The following is a 24,529-nucleotide window of genomic DNA, read 5'->3' as shown; positions in this document are numbered from 1 at the left end:
CAACTCTCCAAAGCCAGATGGTATTCATTGTGGGGTCCCAGGAGGACTCACATGTGAATGGCCATAGCATTGGTCAGGACATAAAATACAGCCTCAATGCTGCGTTCTTACCTAAACATTGGGCTCCACTGGGAGTTTTTTCTTGAATAAAGGTTTGAGAATTGGGTCCCATCATCTGTTAGTACAGAGGGATTATTTCTGGAAATTACAAAGGTGTTTTGTCCTCAGGAGATATAAGAAACTCAAAAACTCTGAGCCTCCTGAATTCTAAAACACTTACTTCAAAGACTAATTGAACCAATATGCAGTTATAACCTTGATATATTCTGAAGCAAAAAATGAAATCAATATTCAATTTAAATTCTTTCTGGGGAAGTACAAAATGGGGAGAATATAACTAATCCAACATTACTTTCTAAAAGTGATTTATATTTTTCTGTTCCCCCCCCCCCAATTTTCTATTATGAATATGTATTCTTTCTATAATCAGAAAGATGGTTGAGACAAATAACTATAATATGCCAATATTAAAACATCTCTTAAAATATTTATCTTTAAGAGTATAATTAATCATGGTGGCTTTACTCAAAAAGATTTAGGATAGCCAAGTATAATAAGCGTTAAGGCAACCACTCTCAAATAAGATTCCAAATAGAGAGTGTAAGATGGATAATCCAATACATGGTATGAAATTGAACAGTCTAGCATGATTTTATATTAGAATAGCGAAAAATTAATAGAGATGTTATTGAGCTATTTAAGCTCTAAATGAAATCTGGGCAACTCCTCATTTTTACCTGTATTAAGGAAGAAAAAGGACACTATGAAATTAATAACCAAAAAAGTTAGTAAAAATATAAACTAATACCTCACTTTGCATAGAGCTAAAATATAGAATACTGTGTCAAAGATTACAGTAAAAAAATCATGGAGGTATATATCTTATGACCATTAATTGTATTTTTCTCCACAAGTATAAGACATTTTCTATCAAGCTCTCTTTTTTTTACAATTTTTTTAAACATTTATTTATTTTTTGAGAGATAGAGACAGAGCATTAGCAGGGGAGGGGCAGAGAGAGAGAGGGAGACACAGATCTGAAGCAGGCTCCAGGCTCCGAGCTGTCAGCACAGAGTCCGATGCTGGGCTCGAACTCACGGACCGCGAGATCATGACCTGAGCCAAAGTTGGACACCCAGATGACTGAGCCACCCAGGTGCCCCTCTCAAGTCCTCTTATAGGTAATTTGAAGCTATCAAAAGCAATAGGATATTTATATTTCCCAGGGAACTGAAAGTGTTGTGTAAAATAACCTCTATTAAGCATGAGATAACATCTGTCTCCAGGTCAAAGAGATGATATACAGTGTTGCAGGACACTGGTTCCTTTTTGTTCCCATTGGATTAAGATAAAGTCAGACAGACATTTGGCTTCAAGTGACTGCGCCTATCTTATACCCCAAAGTTTACCCAGGGCCTAGTGTCAATCAACAGTCTGGAGGGCAGAATCTCGGCCTCTGTAACAATAAAACTTCATTTTTAACTGATAGCTGACATCCTCCATAAGAGCTATTAGCACACTGCAAACTCCCAGCAATAACCTTGTGGGGGTAAATATAAATAATTATGATTAATGTCTTGGCCAAGGTCAAGGACTACTGTTTTGTTGTGCTCATATCCTTAGTTAATATATACATCTTCTATTAATTTGCTGATCATATATGAACTTTAGACAGTGTACATATTTAAAATTTGGAGAAGTTGATTCTATAGAAAACACTACCCTGTGACCACTTTAATTGAATTAAAATGTCTAAACAGCCCTGCCAATACAATTCTCCCTTTGCATATCTGACTTCTGAAAAACACACATTCTCTTTGTAGTGTTCAAGCAAGTAGCCTTGAGCTGGAAGCAAGAGTGAAGGTCAAATAAGAAAGGAAACCTCAAATCAGATACATTTCATTTTGCACCAAGAATTTTCTATCACATTTGCCTCTATCAAAAATCAGCCTATCTTTACCGTTTGCTTTTTACCTGGAGTAAAAATTAGAGTTTACAAATTGTAAATATACAGGGAAAAGATAATTTAGCACACTGTTTTATCACTGTCAACTCAGTGGTTTTCATAACTGAATCCCACATATTTTGAGAATGTCATTACTCCTTTGCAGTGTTATAGAGCAGAGTAGAGCAAGCCCACCTCCACCAAAGGTCAGAGAGAGAAACCAAATGATCCAGGGAAGGACAGAATGTGACCTGTTCATAATTAAACCTTCTAAAAAAGATCAATCGAGTTAGGATAGTGGCCAGGGTGGGAGGGAATAAAGGTGCACATTTAGAGAACAGTCCCATTTTCTGAGCCTTCTCATTCCCCCCACCTACCCTGATGATGCCAAGGTTGATAACTGCTCTTTTAGATCAGGGCATAAATGCTCTTCCTTCAGTGCCGTCATTAGAGCCCGGGGAAGGTGAGGCTCTTGTTTCGTGATGCTAAGATGCACAGCTGTTTATTCCTCTGTACCTAGGGACAGAAAAAGGCAAGGGGAGTTTACTCTGGGTTTCAACATCTGTCAATATCCCGGCAGAAATTTCCAGCAGCTGAAGTCAATCAGTTTCTGGAAAGTGCTAAGCAGCCATACCAAGTGCTCCCAACTAACATTACCTCTGAATGTGCATGACCAGGCATATTTCACTGTTCTCTGCCAGGCGGTGTTAGTAATGCAAGCAATATGCAGCTCACTTTACTTGCTGACTGGCTTAAAAAGAGAAAATTAAATACATTTCTCATAAGGATATTTTGTGGAATTTTTCCACATCATTAAATAAAATGTAGCCCTGGTTTAGAGGCATTTCCTGAGAGAAAACATTTCTTAACCTAAACTAACTGAACTATGTGAAACAGTCTGCCTGTATACACCATCATATTTTTTTCCTGATTACGTGTAATGGCTCTCCTATCATCCTGCAAGCTTACCCATATCATTGAATTGTTTCATGGCCATCTGAAAAAATTGACTGCAAACTTTTTAAAGTGGTTCTCGGGAAATGGGCGGTTATTCAATTTTCTCCTCATAGTTACAAAAGACTGGATGGTATCAGAAATGACATTTCTGAAATAATTATGAAAAATAACGACATGCTTTCTTCAGCTAGGTACGTACTTCCTCCACAACTTTGACATAACAAGCTATACCATTGCTTCCTTATGGCTAGAATAAGGAAGATAAGCTCAAATGTGACAGAAAGTAGCAAATGCTATAAATAAGTACAGAGTCAAATGAAAAGCTTTCCTGTTTGCCATCAGGATGCATATTTTCACCTTCTTCCCAAAGAAGGGGTTGCATGTCCCTAGTGATGCTTAAATCCATTCCGAGTTAGGTTTTGCAACATTCCGTTTAATTACTCCAGATCCCCAGTGAGGCAAGTTGCTACTCCCAGACTCCTAAGTTCATGGTTCCTGCATAGGGACGGAGGTGCTGTGCAAGATTTGCATTTCTTTTTTATTTTCCATTGGAATAGCCACATGAGATGTTCTGATTTTTCAAGAGACTCTCTTCGCCTCTGTCTCAGTCAGAAATTTTCTATTAAAAAGAAAGGAAAAAAAAATGATCCTTACAAGAAGATACCACACATCTTCTGTTTAATCCCAGGAGCCCTCTAGCCAATTTGAAAGTCAACATCAGACAGAAAGGTAATGCTTTTTTGTTTTGTTTCAATCTGAACTCTCACAGTTGCTCAAATTGAATCAAGAAGCAAGAGTTTCAAACTAAGTGGTGAGCTAAAATAAAACTGGGAGACATCCGCTTTACAAGGTTGTGTGGGAGAACTGCTGGGTACACCCTGAAAGAGAAATAAAGGAGGGGTAGGCTTCCGTAAGAGATTGCAGCCACACAACAATCCCCAGAGCAGTGTGTAGGAAGAGAATGTACATGCCTCCCGCAGCATAATCCACGTTGCTATAATGTGGCTTGGTGAAATATTTCAGCACTGGGGTTTTTGAAAGAACTCGGTGAGTGAGATGCCCTCAGAAATAAAAACAAAGTCTGGTTCCAAGAATTTTAGTGATTCTCGTCCCCATCTGGCAACACTCACACACTCACACACTCACACACACACACACACACACACGCACACACACACGTTAAATGTACCATAGGGACAACGGTGCTGTGTCTAAAGAGAAAAATAGAACAACTTTCTCTCTGGGATGCTGGATCAAATTCCCAGTCTCCTAACTAGGTTAGGACTTTGTCCCTGCTCTGGGCATTGCCTTGTGGCAGAGAATAACCTCCTGCTCCATTCCTATTCCCTGAAAAAATAAAACCTTCAAGAAGAAAGAATGTCCTATTGTTGGAGCAGAATTATTCCTCCAGCTTCTCAAAGAGGAGGTATTTTTGGCATCTGGGAAGAGATTGTGTCCAGAGGGGCTTCTTAGTTTTACAGCTGGGTCCACTCAAACCAGTCCAACAAGCCAGCATTACATAGAGGAGCCCAGCCAAACACAGGCACTTCAATCATGCTCAATTCACTTGGGTTTTGGTAAATGAAATAAAACCCCAAAGCTTGGCTTTTTATTTTTCTTAGGGCAAAGTCCATTTAGAATTGATATAATCGCTTGCTATGGTTACATATGCCACATTTATTTTTAAATAGCTCCACATCCCAAGGGCTCCTGATTTCCATCTACATGGCAGGTAGGACGGTGCAGGAAAATCATTTTCAACACAGTCTACATTTTACCAGGCTCCAAAAAAGCACATCTGGAGATGCACACCTAGGTTGATAAGAAACTGGGCTGCTTGGTAAATGTGTCTTGCATTTTGTGTCCTGCAAAAGGGCACCCAGCCAAAGGCATGGCCGGGGGATGAAATCTATCCTGTAATCCACTGGCCAAGCCGAGCATCCTGCCATGGGGTTCCAACTGCCTGGATGAAGAGGCCTTTTGCGTGCTCTGCATAATATGCCATCCATGTATAACCCTTATGCACATGGGACTGTATCCACAAAGCACCTGAGAGGCTCATATTGGCTCTAAGAGCACCGAGTAGAGTCTGGATCTATTGGAGGAGGTTTCTCTACTGGGGGAGGGCTCAGGTGCCAACTTCTTTTGGCCCCTGTGAGAAGCCAAAGTTGCAGACAAATTTTGATATTTGACACGAGCTCTCCCAACTCTGTTTGCTCTGCTTCCTGGCCAAATGGTACTTTGTGCTTCTCCTAAAGCAGTTTACCATGCTTTGCTTAAGCTACCCAAGTCTCACGCTTTCCCTCTCTTCCTGATGGGTTCCTTGCAATTAGGAACTGGGTCATACTCATCTTCAAATGCTGAACCTTGCTCGTTAATGTTTTGTTTAATCCAGAGATTGCAAACCGTGGCCTGCAGACCAACCTGGCTGGTTGCATATCATTTGCCCCAAACAGAGTTTTACAAATTGTGAATTAAGCTTTACATTTTACATAGATATTTACATTTATGAACGGAGATATCCCACATTAAAATTTGCATTTCTATTTCTTTGGAAAAATTGGGAGTGCTGGCAATATCAGACTCTCTTTCTCTCACGGCAGCTCTCACCCACAGCAGAGGAGCTACTGCCCTTTTTGACCCGGTATGTTCTCTGGGTCACAAAGTCACCATGGTGCCCTATTCTTTCCTGTGAATTGTCTGCCTTGCTCTTCTGGGCATATGGTTTAACTGAATAGGAGCCCATTGGAATAAGTGATCCAGTAATCTCCCTTATATTCAATTACTGGGTGTAATGCTGTAGTGCAGAGTTTATCATCATGTTTTCCTCCTTCTCATCCATGGAAGATGACTTTCATATGTGCAACACACTCTCAAGGGCACTGTCAGGGTTATTCTAGCTGTTACAAGACCGTGAGAGGGTTGCTATAGCTTGGAAAACTCTCTTCTTAGAAAAAGAAACCAAATACTTTGCAGGCTCCAAGAAAACTATTACTGGTAACAAATTTCTTGTGACATCTCACAACTGATCATGACACACCTGTGTGGAGTGAGAGTGCATTGAGAACAGTTCTTGTAGCTGAGAAAGGAAAAGCATAAATAAGTTTAGAGAATTGTGTTTATAAAGCATGACAGAAAAGAAGCATCAACAAGACCTCCAAGTAAATAATTTTAGGTCAGGGTAAATACTAGGTTTACTAACTTCAGTTCAATTTCCCACACATATACTTATAGCCAGGGCCAGCCCACTGCACGGGAGAAATTGGCAGCCGCCTTCTTCTTGTGATTGGACTGGTAAAGAATCTCTACTATTAGACTCATTTCTAGGATTTAGGTAAAGACAGGGTATCCTCTCTAGGAGACTCTTGAAGACAGAGAACACTAGCAGACTCTTTCGGACGCTCTCCTAGAACTTGAATTAGGATTGGTGTCTCAGATTGGTAGTTTGTATCAAGAGAGTGGCAGGAATCTTGGGTATGTTTCAAGAGAGGTGGGGGAGCCTGGGAGCTTGGCAGCAATAGGGAGGGAGAAGCAATAGGTCTGAAGCAGGGGGTGATAGAGCCAGATGAAGGATTAATAGAGAGCCCTGGGGTGCTGGGAACTGATTTAGGGAAAGAGATCCAGGAGATGAGCTTCGGAGGAAGAAGAATAGAGTTGTGGAGAAATCCATGGGGGTTCATTACTCGGTAAATTCTCTCCAAAGTTGGCTTTCTTAGTGATTTTGAAAGTCACCAGTGTTATACCAGTTCATTTAAAGCACGGTTGATGGATTGCATCAGAAGCCAGTCTTTGCCTGTGGAGTAAATGGAAAGTCAGATGCTAGCCCCTAATGTCGAGTGTGGTTTTTGTCTTGATCACCAATCCGTTTTTCAGGATTTTTAATAGGGTGACTGGCATTTTGCCTGAGAGCAATAGATTTTTAGGGTAAAGTTTTGAAAGTGTGATGTTTCTAGGAATTAGATTGTTAACGGGCACAGTAAACGGATAGGGTAGTTCATTTTTCTTTGTAGGCTGGATTACTTACAAGTTGGCCTGAGCAATTTAGGAACCGTCTATCGAGAATTAAGTATTTATTACTCTGCCAAGGTTTCTTCTAATTCAAAGTGGAAGAATTTTGAAAGAAAAAGAAGGGATTTCAGAGGTTTGTAAAAATGTGGTACAGGCTAACAGTTTTTGTCGTAGCTCTTTAAAATGTTTTTACCACCTCTCAGAGGGATTTAAATTTCAGCTGTCTGAGGCCGGCTAATTACGGAGGTAAAGTTAAAAGTTGTTCTGTGCTCAGGGAGGACAGGGGGAATGAAAGCAGTGAACCACAAAACTGTGTCAGGAAAGTTTACTTTTCGTGGTCATTGAATTAACGAAGGAAAAAGCCAGCTCTGGTCCCTGTCTGTCTGTCTTCACATCACCCTGGGCCTCCCCGCCACAAAGAGAGACACTTGTCAAACCCAAACACCTTCTCCACCGGAGGGGGACTGGCAAAACAGACCCTCCTTGATTAGAAAAAAAAAGGTAGGAACTTTCTAATTCTCAGTTTCCACCCACTCACTCACTTAAAATGTGACAAGTGTGTTTCTGGGGTGTCCTTGCAAGGACACAAGGATGAGAGGTCATGGGGCAGAAAACACAATGGCTGCCTCTTTCCCGCCTCTGTCGAAATGGAGAATGAGCAGATGGCCCCATCTGTAGCCGGAAGGAAGCAATGATTTGGGAAAAGAACTCTGTGTGTTTTTTTTTCTAATTGCAAAAAAGAATGAGAAGAAAAAGTTAATAGTTGCAGCTAGAAAATATGCCTGAGAGAATGGCCTTTATCATCTGCTTTTGAAGTAGGGGCTGAGAAGGAGATGAAGCCAGGCAGGGAACTGAGAGGGCCAATCAGGCACTCAGAGCTCTGTGGGCACCCAGACACAGTTGATACCTGAGGGACAAATGTTGCTGTAAAGTCATTTCAAACTTGCTCAGTGATTTAGTAGGAATAATTTACATGGGCTTCTAAATGGTGTATCCCTGTTTCATTTCCAGACAAGAATGCAAGAGATGTTTATAAAGATCCCAGCCTCTGTTTAGGGATGTCTAAATACATTCTGGTAATTAGCTTAACTTTGATCCAAAGCAGTGCTTTTTCTTGGTAAAATAAATAAATCAGTGAAAAGTTTTGGAACACTCTCACCTTTAACATCTCTGCCCATGAATATCAATGGATATTGTTAAATTTGACGTTAACTTTTAAAAATCCCAGGTCTGGTTGTCCTGTTAATAAATAGTACTTAATATTTATTAATGAGTTCAAAATGAAAAACTAATCTATTAATGCAGTGTCTATGTGTTTCTGTATAAGACTGCTCACACTTTGGTAAAATTCTTATCGTAAAATGCTTCCCAGTTTCTCACTTTATTGTTGGAGATGCTTGCTTAGTCACATGGCACAAGCAATAAAGGGAGAAGACAGACTTTACCTTCCATACTAATGAATGAATTATGTTCAGCTCCGTTTGCCATGTTTATGTATCCCTCTCCCTTGAAACCCAGAAGGGAAAGAGTGAGATACAATTACTATTTAGCTAAAAAGTCATCACAGACAAAAGTATATCAGATGTACTGTCTACCCTTCTCATTCCTGTTTCCTGGCATTTCCTCAGCTGTGTTGTCTGTGAAATGGGCTGGCCCCATATTGGACCTGGAAATACAAAAGGAAGTACAATTCCGTTTATTATAGGGGGGAGAAACAAATAGCTATACTTAAGTATCTGATATGAATGCTTAATTTCACCAATATAGAGCATAGCCTCATTATACTAACAACTGGTATCTTCTAAAGAAAGATTTTAGAATGCTACTTCAACTTGTATAATTATAAGAGTTTCTAGAATACCATTCTCCTGGGCAAAATAGTCCCAGCCCCCAAATAATAATCAAAACAGACTTTAAGGAAGAAAATTTACTTGTATCTCACCACTTAAAGATAATCACAATTAACACTATGAACTATTCCCTTTTAGACTTTTCATATGCATATTAAATGCCATTTTTACAAAGTTGGAATCCTGCTGTATACATGATATTGTACTCTGATTTTTTATTCAACATTAAACCCCCTCTCCCATGTCATCATATGTTATTTAAAAATTAGCATTTGAGGGGCACCTGGGTGGCTCAATCAGTTAAATGTCTCTTGATTTCAGTTCAGATCATGATCCCAGTTTTGTGAATTCAAGCCCCACATTGGATTGGGATTCTCTTTCCCTCTCTCTCTCTCTCCCTACCTCTCCCCTGCATGTACTCTGTCTCTCTCAAAATAAATAAACTTTAAAAAATATTAAAATGATTAACTAAATAAAAATGAACATTCACTTCTTGTAAATGAAAATTACACCTTTACATACTGGGGAAAAAAATCAATTCACTGGAAAATGTGATGTGATGGGAAGGAATTCTTCCCAATGTAGACCTCAGTTTTACTCCAGGGTTAATTAACCATGGTCAGTAGTTTCTTGTAGACATCAGCTTTTAGTGACCGGGTTTTTATCACACTAATGCAATGGGCAAAACATTTCACAGAATTTCAGTTAATGAAAAAGGGAAGTTCCTATGCTGTTCTTTTAAGATGATGTGAAACCATGTCCATTGTTCATGTCAGTAGGATTGTTGTATGCGATTGGGCAGGTAAACAATGAGAAATCTGTATTGGTAAGTGCAAACAGCTCTGGAGAGTGTTATTATGGTCAAAGGGTTAGAGCAGCCAGTAACATTGACCCCTAACAAAAAGACCATGGCATCCATGAGAAAGGCAATATATTGTCACTCTTTTTCAAAAATTTTTTTTCATATTTATTTTTGAGAGAGAGACAGAGAGACAGAGTTTAAAAGGGGAGGGGCAGAGAAAGAGGGAGAGACACAGAATCCAAAGCCAGTTGTAGGCTCTGAGCTGTCAGCACAGAGCCCAATGTGGGGCTCAAACTCACAAACTGTGAGATCATGACCTGAGCTGAAGTAGGATGCCCAACTGACTGAGCCACCCAGGCTGAAGGCACCCTGTCACTCTTTTTTTTAATGAATATAATTTATGGTCAAATTGGCTTACACACAACACCCAGTGCTCATTCCAACAAGTGCCCTCCTCAATGCCCATCACCCATTTTCCCTCTCCCCCACTCCCCCCCCCCCACCTTTAGTTTATGCTCTGTATTTGATAGTCTCTTGTGGTTTGCCTCCCTTCCTCTCTGTTTGTATCTATTTGTTTTTCCCCTTTCCTTTCCCCATGGTCTTCTGTGTAGTTTCACAAGATCCACATATGAGTGAAAACATATGATATCTGTCCTTGTCTGACTTATTTCACTCAGCATAATACCTTCCAGTTCCATCCATGTTTCTGCAAATGGCCAGATTTCATTCTTTCTCATTGCCAGGTAGTATTCCATTGTATATATAAACCACATCTTCTTTATCCCTTCATCAGTTGATGGACATTTGGGCTCTTTCCATAATTTGGCTATTGTTGAAAGTGCTGCTGTGAACATTGGGGTACATGTGCCCCTATGCATCAGCACTCCTGTATCCCTTGGGCAAATTCCTAGTAGTGGTATTGCTGAGTCATAGGGTAGATCTGTTTTTAATTCCTTGAGGAATGTCCACACTGTTTTCCAGAGCGGCTCACCAGTTTGCATTCCCACCAACAGTGCAAGAGGGTTCCTGTTTCTCCACATCTTTGCCAGCATCTGTAGTTTCCCGATTTGTTCATTTTAGCCACTCTGGTCCGTGTGAGGTGGCATCTCAGTGTGGCCTTGATTTGTATTTCCCTGATGATGAGTGTCACTCTTGAGGACACTCTTAGGATCTCATACTCCACATTTCTTCCTAGGCATGCTTTTGCATCTTGAAGGTCTCCATTTCAGGTGCCTAGGGGCCAGGGCACATGCTCTGGGCAGGGGTGGGGGGCGGGTAGTTGCTTCTCAGAGTAGTACTTTCTGGAAGTGCCATATAGTATTAACTTTTGTTTTCCTTTTTTTTTTTTTTTTTAAGCTTATTTATTTATTTTGAGAGAGAGAGAGTGAGTGAGTAGGGGAGGGGCTGAGAGACAGGGCAAGAATTCCAAGCAAGCTCCATACTGTCAGCACAGAGTCTGACGTGGAGCTTGAACCCACAAATGGTGAGACCATCACCTGAGCCAAAATCAAGTGTTGGATGCTTAACTAACTGAGCCACTGAGGTGCCCCAACTTTTGATTTCTTTTTTTTTTTTTTTTCAACGTTTATTTATTTTGGGGACAGAGAGAGACAGAGCATGAACAGAGGAGGGGCAGAGAGAGAGGGAGACACAGAATCGGAAACAGGCTCCAGGCTCTGAGCCGTCAGCCCAGAGCCCGACGCGGGGCTCGAACTCACGGACCGCGAGATCGTGACCTGGCTGAAGTCGGACGCTTAACCGACTGCGCCACCCAGGCGCCCCCCAACTTTTGATTTCTTAATGAGAAATAAAAAACCTAAATTTTCATGTGAATGTGCCCAATTTTTAAAGGTTGGCAACTTATTAACAAATTTACAAAATTGGACTAATGAAACTTGCCTGCAGGCTTCCTTCAAGTATGGCCTCATTTTTCTCTCATAAAAGCCCCCTGGTAGAGGACACCCATCGCTTTAGCTTTGCTTACAATCCTTGACATCCCCCTCCCCATCTCCTTCCTGACAGGAAGCTGTGTGACACAGCTGGCACTGACCTAACACCCTAGCACAAGTGTAAGCACACCAAGGGCAAAAGGTGGGCAGGACCTCAGGGCAGGGCAGAATGAGGACAGTCCCAAACTTGCCATAGTGAGAAAGTGGCATTTTGACCTCTTGGTTCTACTGCTGTGATAATATAAGGGGACCCCCCAGGCTACAGGGCTACAGTAGTACTCATTGCCACAGTGCCTGCCCTGTGCCTCCCTGGTGGAATGTTTTTTTCTTTGACAAGGGCGCTCAGGCCAGGGCAATTGTGGGTGAGAGATCTCAAAGTGGTCTAATTATCTTTTTTTTTTAAATCCACTTAAGATGATCTAAATTCTTCCCCTTTCCCCTGCTCCCTACCCCCCCCCCCCCCACACTCTAAAATATTCTTTCTGGGGCGCCTGGGTGGCGCAGTCGGTTAAGCGTCAGACTTCAGCCAGGTCACGATCTCGCGGTCCGTGAGTTCGAGCCCCGCGTCAGGCTCTGGGCTGATGGCTCGGAGCCTGGAGCCTGTTTCCGGTTCTGTGTCTCCCTCTCTCTCTGCCCCTCCCCCGTTCATGCTCTGAGTCTCTCTGTCCCCAAAATAAATAAAAAAAAAAACGTTGAAAAAAAATAAAATATTCTTTCTGAAATCCACCCAACTCCCTTTGTTTGAGTTAGCAGATGTGCCCTTGAGTGTGCCTGGGTGAGTTTATTCTGTCACCTAAGAGGCAAAAGAAAGCATACTCAATTTTACATAAGTAGTGAAAGAAAAATACCATCAGGAAGCTTCAGTGCAGCAACTGTAGATGTTTTTCACAAAAGGAACTTGAAAATGTTCTTTGTAAAAATGACAAAGTTTGATAACAAGAGTCAACAAACCAGTCTGGAAGCTGATGGCCCATAGACATGGTGGCCACTTGGCTTGGAATGGTAGCCATTAAGGGCATTGAAACACAATATAGATCTCAGGTCCCATCTTTAACACAAGCAGACATTAGTTTACTAAAAATGGCTTACAAGTGATGTCTTTATTCCTCTCCTACTTAAAGAGGTGCCTTACTATTTGAATATTGAAACATGGAATCAAACAAATTTATCAATCTATTTTTTTTCTAATTACTAGCATTCCAAATTAGTGAGATCTTTTAAAATATTCATGTTCTTTGACTTGGTAACACCACTATTCCAAGGAAACAATTCTAAACAATAGTAAAAAATAGAAAACACGTTCAATAGCCAATAATAGTGGAATGGTTAAGTAAGCCACAGTTTATGATATGAGTGCAATGTTATACAACTATTGCAATGATTATAAAGATTATGCAATACTGTAGAAAATACTTCTACTAAAATGTAGTCAGAAGGGCAAGATGCAAAATTCTAAATAAGCATGACTATATATTATACAAGCCATCCAACCAACAAGGAAAAAAAAAGGAAAACAAATCCTTTGTAGAGGAAATACAGGAATAGACAAAAATGTATTGAAAAGTTAAAAGTAGCTACAACTAACTGATAGTACTTTTTCTCCCTCTTTCCTTAATTTTCTGCATTTTCTTTAATGATCACATATTATTTTTATCATGGAAACAAAGTATAAATGTTTAAAATGGGGCTAGCCCTAATGCTTTAGAAAATGGCAGCTAACACCAAAATGGATTCAACAAAGTGGATTTCAGGCTGACATAAACAGGATTTTCTGAAGCAAACGTTCATCCAGTGCAATGATGATTCCAAAGCATGCTTCTGAGGAGGGAAAATAAATCCCACTCTTCCCTCGAATAACTCTGCCAACACTACGCATAGAATCAAGTTAATCATTCTGAGGATGGTTTACAACCCAAAGCAAGAGATTTTCTTATTTTTTATCATAATCTCAGCAAAAGCTTGTATGAGTGGTACAATCGGTCAGAAAATTAACCTTATTAAAATCCAACCACAGTATTAAGTCAGGGATTTCCATGGAAGCAGATTCAGAAGGTTGAATGAATGTAATGTGAAGTGGAATTTCCTTTCATTTTGTACCCCCTTCCCTCATAAATCTCTGCCCTTCAATTTCATCAAGTGATCCTTTGTTCTGACATTCTGGGCAGGAAGTATGCAGAGAACTGATCAGCTTTCCCAACACCTCTCGTGATTTTTGAATATGCACGTGTTTGAATACATCAAACACATCTGCTTCAAGACAGTCCATGCTAAATATTCTCAACATGTGTAATTCATATACCACGGCAGCTCCCTTCCTCTCCTCTCCCCTTTGTGTAATAGCAACTTACACATACACACACCAGAGTTTTCCCAGCCCGATTTTTAAAATGAAGGAAAACAAATTTACAACAAGAATGTGTAAAAAAAGCAGTATGCTCCTATGTCCAAGTAACCACCAAGAGTGAAATAGATCAAATTCAGTAAGTAGGAAGAGAGATGGGAATGGCAGAGAGGATTGAGGCAGAGGAGAGAAATTTGGGCTGGAAATACAATTGTGTGGTTTTCAGAGGCTTTTCTGAGCTTTCTCTTCTCTATTATCACCTTACAAATAGCCCATTGAGTAGAAGAGAATACAAATATTTGTTTTAGATTTCTTGGCTAACGAAAAATTTTAAAGAAGATATTTTATTATTCTTGTATAGTTTTTTGCTTTATTCCTTTGTAGTGGCAAAAACACACAAAATGAATGCACAAAACAAACATTACTATTGATGCCACATTGACTTACTTTTCATCTTGATTTCTTGGTCTCCGTGGCTCAGAAAAATGTACTGATTGGTTGGCAATTATTCCCAAGACCTTTCCATAGGGATGTGTAAGAATTAAGTCTGCAGGTATAAGAATTAAATTTGAAATAGACCAAGTTCATATTATCTTTCCCCAGTCATTATCATCTTTCCCTTCATTTATCCAAAGTAAATATTACATACTCTCTCCCTGGCCTCTTTCCCAATTTTCTTGGTTGTATTTGAAAAGTCTTCAAACTCAACATGGCTTATCCTTGAAGGAACAGAATCACTGGCATTGAAAATCTATAACAAGGCTTCAAATTTTGTTCTGAAGGCAATCTGGGAGGAATTATTTTCTGTCCTTGGGATTTAGTTAACCTATTTGGATCCACTCAAAAAATAAGGATAACTATAGAACTTGATAGACTAGAACTCCTAAGAAGTTCAGGTGAACATCACTTTCTGGGAAACCGTATTTAGTTCATCCTCCTATTAGCAACACTCAACACGGGTGAGGGTCAACATCCTACCACTAAATGGTGCCTCACAGCCCCTGGTTCTTCCCTTTCCTGACTAGTTTTCAATTTTACAAAGAGATATGACCTTTACTCTATGGTTTCATATTTCCTTGAAAAGACAGGAAAAAAATATAGAAGACTTTATTAAAATGTCTTATAAAAAATCCTGCCCATTCCTTAAAAGCTGGCTCTAGCTTCCCAGCTTCTCTCTTCATCCATTTCCATTGGAACTTGAAATCTTACTCTAGTTACCCAAGTCACGGTGGAAGTTTCTCATCATTTCCCACAGATTCCTATGACCAGAGCATGCATTTAAAATAGCAATAGCTTGCAAATTTGAATATACAAGTCTACAAGAGTTCCAAGTGCCCACTAGACTTGGGGTTACCAGGAGGTGTGGAGACAGCTTCTAAAATGTTAGTAGACTGGCACACTGGTGTTAAAATTAACCCAGTGGAAGTGTTCCTCAATGAGTTACTTCTCAGTTAAAAAAAAAAACAAACAAAAATAGGGTTCCATAACTACTGTGCACTGTGTGAAGAACATTATACATTACTTATTCAAATTTTGAAAGATTCTCTGGCCTCTATGAACCCTTTATTTTTCCTCCCGGGCTTTTCTCCCAGGAGGGATGTTGCTATGTGTGACCCTAGAAGCCACCCCAAATCTTTATTGGTCTCAGCTCTTTAGTAATTCCACTGATATCCACCTCAAAAACGTTGACACTTTCTTTTATAGTGACATTGGACAGACTATCTCTTTGGGATTGTCTTAATGAAAATGGAATCCAGCTAAAACACACACACACACACACACACACACACACACACACCACATTCTTCTCTTGCTTCCAAACCCAAATGCTTTTACTTTCCTTTGATTTTCAGCGTGCCTCTTTGGGAGTAAATACCTACATTGTTTTAGGCAACTTTCAGTGAATGGATCATTTCCCTGCCTTATTTCTGCATTATGAACACACTCATGATAACCATTAATGAGAGGAAGGGTTTTTATGATAGCGTCTAGCATCCGGTTTTCAGCTCTTAAATTCTCCCTATATGCTCACGGATCCTATTACCTCTGGGAGAGCTCTTATTAATCTCAGTGTCAGAGCTGTTTCAACAAATCTACTGTAATAATGAAAAGTCATCTTATCACACTTTGCTCTCAGTAAATTTACCATTCTTTGATAAGGTTGCAAACAACTGGGAAGTAATTGATCTGTAATTAGTGTGGCAACTGCTGAAGAGAGTCTGTGCTGGGGTTTCATCATTTATCTGCCCAGCACAGCGCATCCTGCTCTCGAACACTAAATTATTTAGCACTCCTTTCAAATACAAATGGTCTCAATGGGTTCTCCATTATTTTAAGAACTTTCTGAAGAGGAGGCTACCATTTAAATTTGTGATTATCTGTCACCAGTGCAGTGCTTAAAGGGGTGGGCCTGGAAGGGGATCATTTTTCACACATGACTCGCCTGCGGAAGCTGCCTGCACTATGAATGGAGAAGAACAGGGCTCTTTGATCTGACCAAACTTGCACAATTTATCTTTCAAACGCACTAAAGCTTTTGATAAATGTCAATTTGACAATTAAATTCTTCAAGGGCCACAATATATCACCATCACAGTGTCTATTTTTGAGGGTCGGTCAGCCGTAACATCTTTCAGCAGACTGCAGCAAGCAGAAGTCAGAGGGGAAATGATAGCTCTTAGGCCTCGCTCTTCTACACCAGGGTATTTTTATCTCTTACTAAGTGAAAGAGCTGTGATCTTTCTCTTCAAGACAGGGCACAACTCCAATGGCAGAGTTTAAGGTCTCTCTTGCAACCCAAAGTGATTATGTTCAAGATCTGTTCTCTATCATCCCTCTGATCTTTCAGGGTTGAAATGAATGAACCCTCTCCTGTCATGTGCTCTTTTTGACAGTCTATTGCTATAGTTCATATATATATAGGTAGATTTTTTTTTTCTCCTCGCAAAGGTATGTTCCTTTGTGTTTTGCAAGAGACAAGTTAAGGCAAGGTTGTCGTTCTCCCATGTCTCAGAGTTGGTAGGAGGAGGGGGGAGTTGCGACTTTGGTTTGATGCTAAGACTCAGTTTATCCTTGCATTACAAAGGTCACTGATGGAGTCAAAGAATGTGGAGTGTAGCTGCAGGTTGGAGGGAACAGAGAAACTAAACAGGAGGCATGAAGGTTTCAGGTGAGATTTCACCGTCAAGGCCGTTCCAATCATTTAGGGTACAGGAAGTTAAAAGTTATTTCATGCCCAAGCTTGGATCTTTCTATGCCTCTTTGAGAACTAAAATAGCTATCAGATCATGAGGAAGGATTGGTCTCTGCCTTCTCAGGGTTTACATTCAAAAGCACTTCTCCTCTTTGCTCTTTTTGCTCCATGAAAATGCAACCCTCTCTGGAAGAATAACAATTGTAATGTGACATTTTGAAATGTTTCACATGAAAGATGATTTCGAACTCCATGGTTACGAAGGAGTTTCTGAAGAGCTGACAAAGGAAGATGCTTTGGACACAGCAACAATGCCTCTGTGATCACCTTTCAGGCTCTTCCATCATCATAGATAATGTCGCCAAAGCCCAGCACAGCCCCACCACCTAGACATTCGGCGTAGATATGATGCTATCTTTTGACAAAACCGACATTTCAGTACAATTGCAAAGAAAACTAAAGCTCCCAGATCAGATGGCTGACCTGCTGAAAATACAGACATAAGTTGCTGTTCTGATGTCTGTGTGCTCTCCTTTCTCAAGGACTGAGGAGAATCACTGTAATCCTTACTATCTCTAAGAAAAAGTGAAAAAGAGCCAACTGACTAAGTGTCTTGAGGGCATCTCACTGTTTCCAACACAGATTAATTTTTTGGATGGGCTATCATGCAGTATTGTCAATCAGACCCTCCTCGAATTGTAATGTGACATTAGCCCTCAATACAGCTGGAGTCCTGAGTGCTGAGAGTGAACACACACACACACACACACACACACACACACACACACACACACACAAATTGAGGTCACTTCCCTGACCTTCAAAATGTTTGCAGTTCTCTGATGTTTTGTAAAGGACTGAGAATAACAATTATTTTGTAGTTGGGGCTACCAGAGGATTTTATCGTGTTATTTCAAAATGACAAAACTGGGCGCAATGACAGAGGGTGGAAAGTCATCCTGGTGAATGCCATTTTAAGGTACAGTTCTATATAGCACCAAGAACTCTAGATAAAATTTACCAAGTGATCATTTAGCTTTTCTATGGCAGCCATATGCTATTTAGCTCTTTGCTCTGTTGTGTGTCTTAATTTAAGGTACACACCTTCCCAACTCTATCTTATTGAATTGTTTTTCTCCAACTCTATCTTATTGAATATCCTTAAAAATATCAGTGGTTAGGTAAATCTCTATTTACTGATGGATAAACAATCACCTATTTTAAGTACTGATATTCAGACATTCCATCTATCATAATATTTTCTTCTAAGAGAGTGGCAAAGTCCTTTGCAATGATATTGCTGATGTAATAAACTTCTAAAATACTCTCCTCTGTGTAAATTGTCTTCTGAAACATCACTAAATGAATCAAGCACATTAAGTTTATGGAAATCAGACTGAAAAGTTAATCCATAATTGAGAATTTCACCATTTACTCCAAAATTGCACTTTGTAAGTATCTTCTGTTATCTAACAGTCTCTCCTGCTTCTAGAACTTCCCAGGTCTTTGTTCCTTGCACTGTCTTTTGATGCTTCACATGCTGTAGAACAGGCCCATCCCTACCACTGGTGGGTAGGGTCTCAGGCGGGAGCACAAATCCAGGCCAACATATTATATATCTAAATATTGAAAAGTTACACTGTATGTCTGAAAGGTTACACTGATTGAGGTTAGCACGCTCAGTAAAATGTTTATTCTTCTATCCTGACAAATAAATGTTCATAATAACAACATTGAGTAATATATAAAAAGACATAGTTCTTATATGACTAAGAGTCTGAAAAATAGTTAAAAAATGACAGAATTCAGTTACTCTTGCACATGTCTGGATGTTTTGTTGATATGCTGCTGTTTGAATAAATAATAAAATAAGACATTCATAATTCATAAATTATTATATATTTATCTCCTAAAATTTTTTTCTTGCCTTCCTTTCAGCAACATTATGTTGTTTTATTTATTTCTTAAAAATTTTATTTAGGTGAAATCCACATAACATAAAATTAACCATTTTAAAGTGAACGATTCAGTGGTCGTGCATTCTCAATGTGCAACCACCCTCCTATATAGTTGCAATACACTTTTATGACCCCCCACAAAAAGCCCCACAGCTACTAAGTCCTTACTCCCCATTTCCCACTTCCCCAGCCTCTAGCAACCATGAACAAAAATATATTGTAATAATTAAGGTTTTCACATAATTTTTGTTCTATTGCCAAAAATGATCTGGTGTTAAATGTGAAAGGAAATAGTAATCAAATATGAAATCTGAATACATTTGTATCAAAACTTTAAATCAAACATAAAAATTATTTATATTTAGTTTTCAAATATTTCTCAAGGAAGTTAATTTTCTTCTACAATGTTAAAATTATATATTCAAATTAAAAGGCTAAATATAAATTATCATCACCGAACATAAAAATTTTAAGTAAACTTTAAAAAATAATGTTAACTTTCTAATTTACTTTTTGAAATTTCATCAGTTTCACAAAAATTAAATATATGCAATCCTAACATTCAATGTTCAATATAAGATACCTACAGGTACGCAAATTTAGTAGTAACATTAGTTATTCAATATTGCAAAATGTTCCCCAGCTACCATATGAAACCTGCAAACACCAGGCTAAGTTGTGGGCACCTCCAGAACAGTGAATAAGGACATAACTAGAAGAAACAAAAACAGATACTTCTAACTAGGGATGTGCTGCTAAACCAGTGAGGGAGGGAAAGTGCCCTGATTAGTAGTGTTTACCAATTACATGGTGTAAATACTCTCACAATGGCTAATTTCGGGCTATCAATGATTTAAAAACCAGGTCTCAAAATTTCCTGCCTCTAACAATTGGCTCTTGGGAGCAGGTATAAGCTAGCCCCAACACTCTGCTGTTTAGCACCTTGAGAAATGATACACTACTATGCTATTATGTGGGGGTGTGTAACATCCATTTTATCTGAGAGGAAGAGCTTGTCTTTTCTTACAAGCATCCTCAGCTCAATGGTCCCCATACTTAGAAACAGTCTCTATTTCTTTCTAACGCTAGGTTTCTTTTGAGCCATTTGGCTCAATTTTCTCTGGTACACAGGATGCCCACTCAATTTATAGAGTTCAGGATGTTTTTATAATGGTAAAAACATTGAATTATAGAATTATTTCTTTTTCCATTATTGATTCTTATAATTTTGTGAATTATAAATATGTGGATAGTGGATCTCCTTCACTTATCTCCTATATCTATCTTTACCTATAATTTTTCTTTCCAAATGCTTTTTAACTCTTAACATTTCCAGGTACCACCCCCCCCCCCCCCACAACCCTGACACATTACTAATTTATATTCTCTTTATTGTCTTTCCTTCCTTGGAATCCTTCCAATTTTATTTTTATTCTTATGACAGTTTTGTTTTTTTGTCTACTTCCTCTTTTAGTTCTGCCAAGTCATTTCATCTCTCCATTGGCTCATATCTTTCTGTAGTTTTTGCATTTCTATATTGTGATCTCCCTGGTCCAGCAGAAGGCTACACACAGCTCCCATCCATCACTCCAAACAAAGAAGGTATAGCTTGCCTTTTTCTACATGAGTCTCACTTTCAGAAAGTGGATTTAAAACTGAGGTGTAGGGGCGCCTGGGTGGCGCAGTCGGTTAAGCGTCCGACTTCAGCCAGGTCACGATCTCGCGGTCCGTGAGTTCGAGCCCCGCGTCGGGCTCTGGGCTGATGGCTCAGAGCCTGGAGCCTGTTTCCGATTCTGTGTCTCCCTCTCTCTCTGCCCCTCCCCCGTTCATGCTCCATCTCTCTCTGTCCCAAAAATAAATAAACGTTGAAAAAAAAAATTTATAAAAAAAAAAAACTGAGGTGTAATTTACATTCAATGAAATGCACAAATCTTAAATGTTCAAGCTGACGAGTTCACAACTGCTTATGCCTTATACCTTGTAACCCTCACCTTTACCAAGTTATGGGACATTTCCATCGTACCAGAAAGTTTCTTTGCGTTTCTTCCCTGTCAGTCACTACTTTCTTCCACCCCATTGTCTTATATGTCAACCACTATTCTGATTTTTATCACCATAGATTAGCTTTGCCAGTCCTATGATTTGTATAAATGGAATCATACACTATGGAATCTTTCTGTATTTGGCTTCTTTCACTCAGCATAAATTGTTTAAGATCCATTAAACTTCTGGGTAAGACAGCAGTTTATTCTTTTTTGTTGAGGATTGGTGTTGTATTGTAAGAATAAACCTCAAGCCATTTATCCATTGTTAATGGAAATTTCGGTTGTTACCTAGGTTTCACTATTATGACTAAAGCTGGCATGAAAACTCTTGTACACATATTTTCATAGAAAAACACATTTATTAATTTGGAGTAAAGACCTAGCAGTGGAATGTTGGGCCATAAGTATTTTTAACTTTATCACAAAGTTTTCTACAATTTTACATCTGCATAGGAAATGTATGAGAATTCTATTTGGTCCACATTCTCAACAATACTTCACAGTGTCAAATCATTTTCATTTTGTCCATTTTAGTGGACTGTAGTGGTATCTGCAGTGTTAATTTGCATTTCCTTGATGACTACTGATTTGAGCAATATTTGGTGTACATATTAATCAATCACATATCTTCCTTGGCAGAGGGTCCCTTTGCCATTTGTAGTAAAAAAGTTGCCAAGGAAAGTTCTGGCCTTTGTGCTTGTTTTCTGGGAAGTAATTTATGTTATACTTTTGTTTAGGGCATGGGTGCTGGCCACCGAAAGATCAACTTTATGAATGGAGGCTGGGTGCTTTGGGTCATGTGGAGTCAGTTCACCTATAGGCTGAGATCAACCATGTAGGCAATCAATCTATCAATCAATCATGCCTATGTAATGAATTCCCATTAAAAAGTATGGATCCCAAACTTTAGATGAGCTTTCCAAATTGGCAGTACTCTGTATATACCGTCAAACATCAGTGCTGGGAGGGTAAAGTATCTTGGGGACAACAGAAATCTCAAACTGGGGACCAACCCAGACTCTGCCCTAGCAGTCTCTTTCTTTGACTAATTTTCTGTATTTTTTTTCTATAATAAATTGTAACCGAGAGTATAATAGCTTTTGGTAAGTTCTGTGAATACTCCAGAGAATTATTGAACATGAAGGTGGTTTTGGAACCACCCCCCACCAAACTTGAAATTGGTGTCAGAAGTAAGAGTGATCTTGTGGAAGACTGTGCCCTAAGACTTTGCAGTTTAGCTAACTTTGGGTATATCCATTTTTATAGGATTATTTGGTATTTTGTTATTGAACTATAGATGCTCTTTACATATTTTGAATACAAGCACTTTGCCAAGTATATCTAAGGCAAATATTTTCTCCCTGTGTGTGGTTTGCCTATTTGTTTAACAGTGTGATTAAATGAGCAAAAGTTTTGACTTGGAAGAAGTCTAATTCATTATTTTTTTCTTTTATACTTATTGTTTTCTGTGTCCTGTCTATGAAATCTTTTCTTGTTCTGGTGTAATACAGATATTTTGCTATGTTTTCTCTACAAGCTTTATGCCCCTCATATGTTATCTTAGAATTTATTGATTATACCTGTCTCCTATCTTCTTACTGAAAAGGATGTTCACTTAAATTTCTTCATTTACTTTCGCTTTTATATGGAGGAAAGAGAGACAATGGTGACCCATGCTGCTTTGTTCATACCGGGAGTCTACAGAAATGTAATTTTAATTTAGAAAAACAGTATCAATATTCCATTAGTTTTGTATATTTGAGATCAGTTGCATTACTAAAAGGCATGAATTTACAGCTCTTTGGAAAGTAAACTTTACTCCAGGAGATTATAGCACCAGCCCCATATAGGTGTATGATATTGAAAGAAACACTTTACTCCTTCTGAGAAAGGAAAGACCAATGGCATGTGCTTTTGACAAGGGGAATGGGGAGTCAGAGACCCAATGGCCCACACTCAAATATTACCGGATGGCACTGAGGTAAAGGAAGAGCAATGGAAGAGACAGGACAGAAGAGTCCATGATCAATTTTTCAATGTAGATGCTTCCTTTTTTCTTAAAAAATACTTAGACAATTTATAATACCTATTTCTATAATAAGCCGAAAACTCCCTTGTGACTTTTAGAAATGCTGATCTGGTCCAATCAGAGGAAGGAGGACTTTACACAGAAAATAAATACTTGGAAAACACGATCTAGAATAAGATTAATTAACTGAAATCATAAATGTATATATGCTGCAGCCAAGCTCAACTTACTGCTAATAAAATGTAAATGGGATCAGAATTTCAGTCTTGAAAGAGCTTAGGCAATGAGTTAGTAAGGCTAATGGAATGTCTATTATAGCAGATTTAACTATTACCGGGCATTCCGTACTTAGCAGAGATCACATCAGAGAGTTTGCTGCTATGACAGTAATCAACCAGCAATCCTGGGAAACATCTTTTACATAGACATTTTGCTGAAGTAGAAACCAAAGGGGCATCTATATGCATATATACAAATATGAACGAGGATTATTTGTAAAACATGCACATGGTTTTCCTGTTTATCATTTCTCGTTTAATAATCGAGGGCAAGGGCAAGATCTATAGAGGTTAAGACTAAGTAATTCTCTAATTTTATTTATTTTTCCTTTTGAACTTTTAATCGTAAAAGTGGCTAGTTTTATCTATCTATCTATCTATCTATCTATCTATCTATTTTAGAGAGAGAGAAAAAATGTAAGTGGGAGAGAGCAGCAGAGGGAGAGAGAGAATCTTAAGCAGGCTTTTTGCTCAGCAGGAACCCTGATGCAGGGCTTCATCCCATGACCCTGGGATCATGACTTGAGGCCAAATCAAGAGTCAGATGCTCAACGGACTGAGTAAAGGTGGTAGTTTTAAAACTAGAGATGTTATATGAGGTTTGGGTTCCACTTGCAAGTCTTATGATATTTAATTCAGACTCTTTATTATACCCTTCCCCACCCTCATCTTCCTAATATGACAGTCTGAAATTTTTTTTAAATAGGATATAGACCAGAGTTGGCCTTCTTGTAATGGCACTGCTGATGTTTTATAGTCTCCTGTGTTTAGAAATGCAGACTTAATTTTTGTCACTGGCTATAAAATACTAATTTTCTTTCACAGACAGCTGCTGAAATCACTATACCCAACAAAAGAATCTTCAATTGGTTCTTGCTAATATAAGTTCATGAAAAATATGTAGCATAACTCCTTGTAAAATAGAAAATGTTCTTTCTCTTTTCTCTGTTTCCACAAAATGACAAGAGTATCAATGAACTGACAAATGTGCCAAGTACCAATTTCATTTGAGGATTTTACTATTTCAGAAATACAGGTGCAGATTAATATGTCTTTAGATTTATATTTCGAGATGAAATTTTAACACTGCAATACCCTTGATATATAATAAAAT

Source organism: Herpailurus yagouaroundi, unplaced genomic scaffold, assembly GCF_014898765.1.
Source record: "Herpailurus yagouaroundi ecotype Mexico unplaced genomic scaffold, PumYag 29, whole genome shotgun sequence".
Classification (NCBI taxonomy): Eukaryota; Metazoa; Chordata; class Mammalia; order Carnivora; family Felidae; genus Herpailurus; species Herpailurus yagouaroundi.
This window is presented reverse-complemented; position numbering follows the sequence as displayed.